Raw genomic sequence first — 7,453 nt, forward strand, 5'->3', positions numbered from 1 at the left:
ACCTTATGACCCAGCTATCCCTCTCCTGGGCATATACCCAGAAGAGGTAAGAAATAGACTACAACCAGTTGTCTGCGCTCCAGTGTTTCCTGCGGCACAATTCACAATCACATACAATTAGAAACAACCTAAATTTCCATCGATCGACGGGTGGATTAGTAAACTGGCACACACACACAATGGAGTGCTATACATCCCTAAAGAGCACTAATGATCACATGAGACATGTCGTTTCATGGGAAGAGTTGGAGGAAATTACGCTCAGCGAAGTCAGCCAGTCACAAAGGGCAAGTACACCAGGAGTCCCTGAGGTAAGGCTAACCAGCACAGAGGCATAGAAGAAAAACCACTTAACCTCCCAATGAACAGATGGAGGTGCCGCCAGTCAGGGGAACGTCAGACCAAACCCAAGGAGGTACACGATAATCCAACCTAAATTAGGGGAAAGGGGGCGGGGGAGAAATGGGGGCAGGATGAGAGTGAGGAGATGGCATGAGGGGAGTAGGGCACTAACTCACCCAGGGGGAGAGTATTGGCTATGTCTCCACAGACCCCACCACGACGCACCAACCCCCGAGGGCGACGTAACCAGGAGGAGGAATACAGGAAAAGGTCGGGCTACACGGCCGGCTCCAACGCGGGCCAACTGACCCCCTCCCTAGAAGTACGTGCGACAGAGAACAACACTAAACCTACAGGTTGGGGTAAGGGGTCGGGGTATCACACCCACATGGAAGCAAACCAAGAAGGAAAAAGAAAGGAACGGTCGGTCCAGGCCTATTTTGACACCCCAACCCCGGAGGATGACGTCCCAGCACGTGCCAAGGCACGGAGATGACTGTAGAACCACAGCAGCTCACGACATGCCGTCCCCTTGCTGGAGCATACTGCGACAGGGGACAATACTGGGGACACACACAGGGAGGAAGTGCGTGCTGAACCCCTCACAGCAGGGCAAACCAAGAAGGGAACACAACAGATCAGTAACGGGAGCAAAGCCAAACCACAAAGCCCCTAAAGAGCCCCCAAAATAGATTTCAGGTTTGGAGGGGCAGTTCCCGGAGTTCCCCCAGGACCAGTGGGGAGATTGTAATAAAGGTCAACGGACAGATCTGGAAGCATGTACATATGGGTGGTTTTTTTTGCTGTGGTTGTTGTGTTTGGGGGTTTTGTTTTGTTTTGTTTTGTTTGTTTCTGTTTGGTTTTGTTGTTGTTATTGTTTCTGTTTTGTTTTGATTTTTCTCCTTCTTACTTCTCTATTTTTTTTTGTCAATCGTTTATTTTCTATTTGTTTGAACTATACCATTGTTGGTACACCTACTTACACAAGACAGGCATGAGAAGCAAGTTCAAGGAGAACTTGGGGGGAGGTAGGGGCGGGGCAAAAGGGGCGATAGGCAAACTGCACCATAGACAGGAGAACAAATAGGAAATTTTAAAAAAATAACGAGGTGGATATAGAGACCCTGGGAGCGCTGGCACAACAGCAGTCTCGCTGAGAGGAAGTACTATGAGGCAGAAGTAGAGCGAGCATGAGGATGAGGCAGAAGGAAGGGAAACAAAGGAATGATCTAGGAAGCAAAACTATGGATAGAGGCATGAGCATAGGGGATTTCGAATACATTAATTACATTAATCCATAAAAATAGAAGTTTGGCCTGTGTACATATATTCATATGGCAATACACTGGGTTAGTAAATGGACTTCAGGCCTCTGCTCATACCTTCCCTCCATACAAGAGCACTTTGTTCTAACAAATTGGCAATCTGAGATGCTCATCCTCCTGACACAATCACTGAAGACAAAATGGGTGCATAAACAAATGTGGTGAAGAAGGCAGATGGTGCCCAGCTATTAAAAGATATAGCATCTGGGGTCTTAAAGGCTTGAAGTGAAACAAGCGGCCACCCAGCAGGGAAACAACAAGCCCACATGGAAGAAGCACACCAGCCTGTGCCAGCATGAGGTGTCATCGGGACTGGAAAAGAGGCATCAGAAGACACTTAACAATCAAACAAACAAAATCATATGGTTAAAAACACGGGGGATCAGAGCAGAGACCCAAAGCCCATCTGTGGGCAATGAAACACCCCCCACAGAGGGGCCACAGGGAAGGGATGAGTCAACCAGGGGGCAGTAAAGCACTGATGAAACACATAATATTCCTCTGGTTCCTTGAAGCTTCCTCACCCCCACCACCAGGACCCCAGTGATGCCTCTTACTTCAGACTGGAAGGGATGGACCATGGACACAGCCAAAGATAAGAGATAAGAGCTCAGGGCACGCGCAACCCAGGAGCAGGAAGGGGAAGAGAGATACCAGATGGGAAGGGTGAGTGTGGGGGGGCGGAAAGGGGGAGAAGGGGGAACTGATCAACACACAACCGCACACACGCCTTCAGGGGAAAGAACAATCCATACAATTGATGTATGGATTGTAATAAGCTGTGTAAGAACTCTCAATAAAATGATTTTTTTAAATAATAACAAAATTAAAACAAAAACAATATGGACTCTAACCAAGACACTATCATCCACAGTGTGTAATCCAGCTTCCGTTAAAATTGTACGATAACTGAAACCTTTTATTATTTTTTTCCATTTTATTGGGGATTCATACAGCTCTTATCACAATGCATACATACCTATGTTGTGTCAAGCACATTTGTACATTTGTTGCTGTCATTATTCTCAAAACATTTGCTTTCTACTTGAGCCCTTGATATCAGCTCCTCATTTTTCCGCTCCCTCCCCCACCTCTCCTCCCTCACAAACCCTTGATAATTTATAAATTATCATTATTTTTCCATGTCTTACACTGTCTGATGTCTCCCCTCACTCACTTTACTGTTGTCCGTCCTTCAGGGAGAGGGTTATATGTAGATCATTGTGATCAGTTCCCTGTTCTACCCCATCTTCCCTCCATCCCCCCAGTATCGCCATTCTCACCACTGGTCCTGAAGGGCTCATCTGTCCTGGATTCCCTGCGTTTCCAGTTCCTATCTGTACCAATGTACATCCTCTGGTCCAGCCGGATTTGTAAGGTAGAATTGGGATCATGATAGTGTGGAGAGGAAGCATTTAGGAACTAGAGGAAAGTTGTAGGTTTCAACTGAAACCTTTTAAAGGCAAGGTATCGCCGCATGAAACGGTTGCTGCTTTAAAGGCGATGTCTCGGATACATCACCACACAGCTCCAAAACGAGATGGGTATCCAAGTGCAATAAAGGTTCTCAAGAAGACACATCTTCACTGCCGACGCGGCCAAGTGTAAGACTGTTGGAACTATATTGAAGTGTGATGTGATGGTTGTCTCGGGCAAAAAAACAAAAGAGAGTGGCGAGAGAGAAGAAACCAAAAGGAATCCCCTCCGGGTATCAACAAGATTGTGGCATTTGTTCTTGAGCAATCAGTGTAGAGATTCCTTAGTTGTTCTCTACCCTCGACCTCCTTACTCTGTCTAATGACACCGGTGATAATGGAGAGAAACATCACAAACCAGGAGGCACTACGGTATGAGATAGGATGAAAATTCTACCTAAAACTTTTGTTTTCCCATCATCATATGGATAATGTGTCAAAAATATCACTCTCGTCTACTGCATCTTTTAAAGTAAACCTGCCTGAGCCTCTATGATTTCTCAGGTGTGCATCCAACTGCCACGATTTCATAGTCTTCTTTCATTCCACTCTTTCGAAGAGAGAACTTTGCACAGCACTTTACATTTTAATATTATAAAATGATGTGGGGGGGGGAACCCAACTGCTTCCCTTGCTCTTAACTGCTTTAGAGTTTTTAATTAGTTAATCTCCCCAAACAGGTAAGTCAGTGCTGTAAAGTACTGCTCTGGTTTCAAAGAATCACCAGAAAATGAGCGCCTGGGCTCGGGTTAACGATAGCCTCACCAGCATTCATCACTATCGCCACAGCATAAAAAGAAAGAAACCCTAAAACAAAATGGAGAGGGGATAAAACTATGAAACAAAAATTGTACAAAAATCTTGTTTACAAAAATCTTGGCATTGACTTTTTCTGCCCAGACTGATTCATTATACACATGAGAAAATTCCTCTAAAAGCCACCTTCTAGAAGTACATCATCAACTGGCCTAGGTTTTATATTTGCTTCTGCTTTTCATGCAGAGAAGTTCACAGTTAGTGGACATTAGAATCACCTGAGGAGTTTATTAAAAGTTAAAATTGCCAAGACTCAAAAAATTTTGAAACAGCAGGTATAATTTGGGGCCCAGAAACATAAAAACTTTCTTGGTAGATTCTATAGCAAAAGTATAAGGATCATTACCCTAAAGGGTATGTATTATATTCTGTTATGCATATCAAAAGAGGGAAATATTTCCTACAGGTCAGAATAAGTAAAAAAATATTGCTCTGAGGGCTTCTCTTATGCACAGGCTTACTCCAAGCAAAATGTGTTTAAACATGTATCTGAAGTGAATGGATGGCTAAAGAATGATGAGTTCTCTCAGCAATACACTTGGATTAGTCTCCATGGGGTAATTTCCAAACCGTCTTGCCAGGGAATCGGTTGGTCCAGTTAAATGCAAGACAGAGAGGTCAGCTAAGAATTTCTGTTGATTCTTTTGTGGGATCCCAAAAGGATCATCTTGAAAGATTTTTTTCACAAGGGCTAATTTAAAACAATTTTTATGGAAATTAAAAACTGCATTGTTGAGAAAAAGGCCAGGTAAATTGTGCCCAGGAATATTTTTTCTATCAAGACAGAACACCTCTTCATTCTTCAATGGTGGCAAGGGCTGTCCTAGAAAAATTTTGCTGGGAAACTAGACTTCATTCACCTTACAGTCCTGCTGTTACCACTTCAAACTTCTTTTTGTTCCCAAATCCAAAGAACATTTAAAAGGAACATGATTTGAAACCCTCCAAGGGGCCAAAGCTGCGGCCATAAATGTAGAAATCAAACAGTGCAGAAATCTTTTGGGAAGAGTGAAAGAGATGGAAATGCACGGTCAGATGTGTACAAACCTAGAGGAAGGATATCTCAATGAACAATAGCTTCACATGTTCATACTTTTGCTTAATACAGACATATGGTTTTCTAGAAATATTTTTTGCTTTATCTATGTATATTATCGCCATTCCCTGCCAAAGCAGAAATTCTGCCCCCTTTCTGAATGATGCTAGTACCAACTAATCAGCTACCTATATTTGAATCTTCCAGTAATAGATTCTCAGCACTTCTCAAGGTTTTTCATTCCACCTTGAAGAGCTCTCACGGTTCCCAGGGTGGCCCCAAGATTTATAAATAAGTCTTCATCCAAACATTTGGGACCACATTCTATAACAAACACAAACATGTTCTACATGATAGCCCCTCTAATACTTGTACAGTTAGTTTTGCATAGTTTCCCTGCATACTGGCATTGTGTACACAATCCATATGGCAGTACCCAGAGCTATGAGCCCCAAAAGATTAAAGTTATTTGAGATTTGGGCAAAATAATTATAAAGGTACAGATAACAAATGCAGTTAATGGAAATATCAAAAGTCGGATTATTCACTCAATAAAGACATGGAGTCCATATGAAAAAAGTCCAAAACACAGCAGTTAAAATGAGAAGTATCCATTCCCCGGCACATCCACCAAAATTAACAAACAAAACAAGGAAAAATAAATGTCTCCTTTCCCAGACCTAACCATCTAGCCCTTCTGCCAAAATAAATATTCCAAGTATTTAAATATTATTTTATTTTTTATGCTTACTATCACCACAATATATTTATATATTTCTTTCTTCATTCATAAATTCCTGGCCATGCCCATGGTCTCTTTAGGGTAAGACACAGATGTTTAGGCAACAGCTTGCTATTCTATTCCTTTATCCCCTTAGAACATTATTCGCTATCAGAACATTGTCAGAGATACCGCCCGAGGATGTACTCCTCAGAGCTAAGGGCCCTGTAAATGTGACTGAAGAGAAGCAGGTTTCTTGGAAGAGACCGACCATTGTGTCATGAGTCAAGTTAAACCTTTGGAAGCGAAACCTTTGTGATCTTCATTTGCTAATGGAAAAAGACTCAAGGTAATAAGAAACAGTTGAAAAACCTTCTAATGATCAGAAGTTGGAATATGATAAATATGAATTTAGGAAAATTGGAAGTGGTCAAAAATTAAATGTTACATACCCTAGGCATTAATGAGCTGAAATGGACTGAATTGGGCTATTATGATTCAGAAAATCATGTGATTTACTATGTTGGGAATAACACAATCAATGTTATTCATTATCAGAAAGGATTTTGCTAAATCCATCATGAAGTATAATGCTGTATGTGAACGGGTTATAACTATCCACCTTCAAAGATATCTAATCAGTACAACTATTATTCAAATGTATGCATCAACCACAAAATCTACTGAGCAAGAAATGAAAAATTATACCAATGATTTCAGCTGGAATTGATCAAACAGCCAAGATGCATTGCTCGTCATTGATGATTGGAATGCAAAAATTGGAAACAAGAGGGAGAAATAGTAGTTGGAAAATATGGACTTGGTGATAGAAATGAAGATGGAGATTGCATGATAGAATTTTGAAAGATCAGTGACTTATTCATACCAATACCTGTTTTCAACAAAAGGAAAGGCAATTATACACATGGACTTCTCCAGATGGAACACAGAGAAATCAAACCAACTACATCTGTGGAGAAGACACAATGGAGAAGGGCAATCTCAGCAGCTAAAACCAGGCCAGGCACTGACTGTGGAACAGACCATCAATTACTTATATGTAGCTTCAGGATAAAGCTGAAGAAAACAAAAACAAGCCTGCAAGGGCTAAAATATGACCTTGGGTCTATCCCACCTGAATTTCTAGAATATCTCAAGAACAGAGTTGATGCACTGAACAATAATGACAGAAGACCTGATGAGCTCTTGGAAGACGTCAAGCTCATCATTCATGAAGAAAGCAAAAGGTCACTAAAAAGTGCGGAGAGAAAGCAAAGAGCTAAGTGGAAGTCAGAAGAGACTCTGAAACTTGCTCTTAATCATAGGGTAGCTAAAGCAAATGCAAGAAAGGATGAGGTCAAGGAGCTGAATAGACAATTTCAATGGACAGCTCAAGAAACAAAGTCAAACATTATAATGAAATATGTAAGAACCTAGATTTAGAAAACCAAAAGGGAAAAACACACTCAGTGTATCTGAAAATGAAAGAACTGAAGAAAAAAAATTCAAGGCTCAAGTTGTAATATTGAAAGGTTCTATAGGCAATATATTGAATGATACAGGAAGCATCAAAAGAAGATGGAAAGAATACAGTCACCGTACTAGAAAGAACAAGTTGGCATTCTACCATTTCAGGAAGTAGCATATGAGCAAGAACCAATTGTGCTGAAGGAAGGAGTCAAAGCTGTACTGATTGCACTCGCCAAAAAACAAAGCTCCAGGAATGACGCGATGCCAT

Source organism: Echinops telfairi, unplaced genomic scaffold (genome assembly GCF_000313985.2).
Source record: "Echinops telfairi isolate 266 unplaced genomic scaffold, ASM31398v2 ScPeMD7_1;HRSCAF=3_0, whole genome shotgun sequence".
Classification (NCBI taxonomy): Eukaryota; Metazoa; Chordata; class Mammalia; order Afrosoricida; family Tenrecidae; genus Echinops; species Echinops telfairi.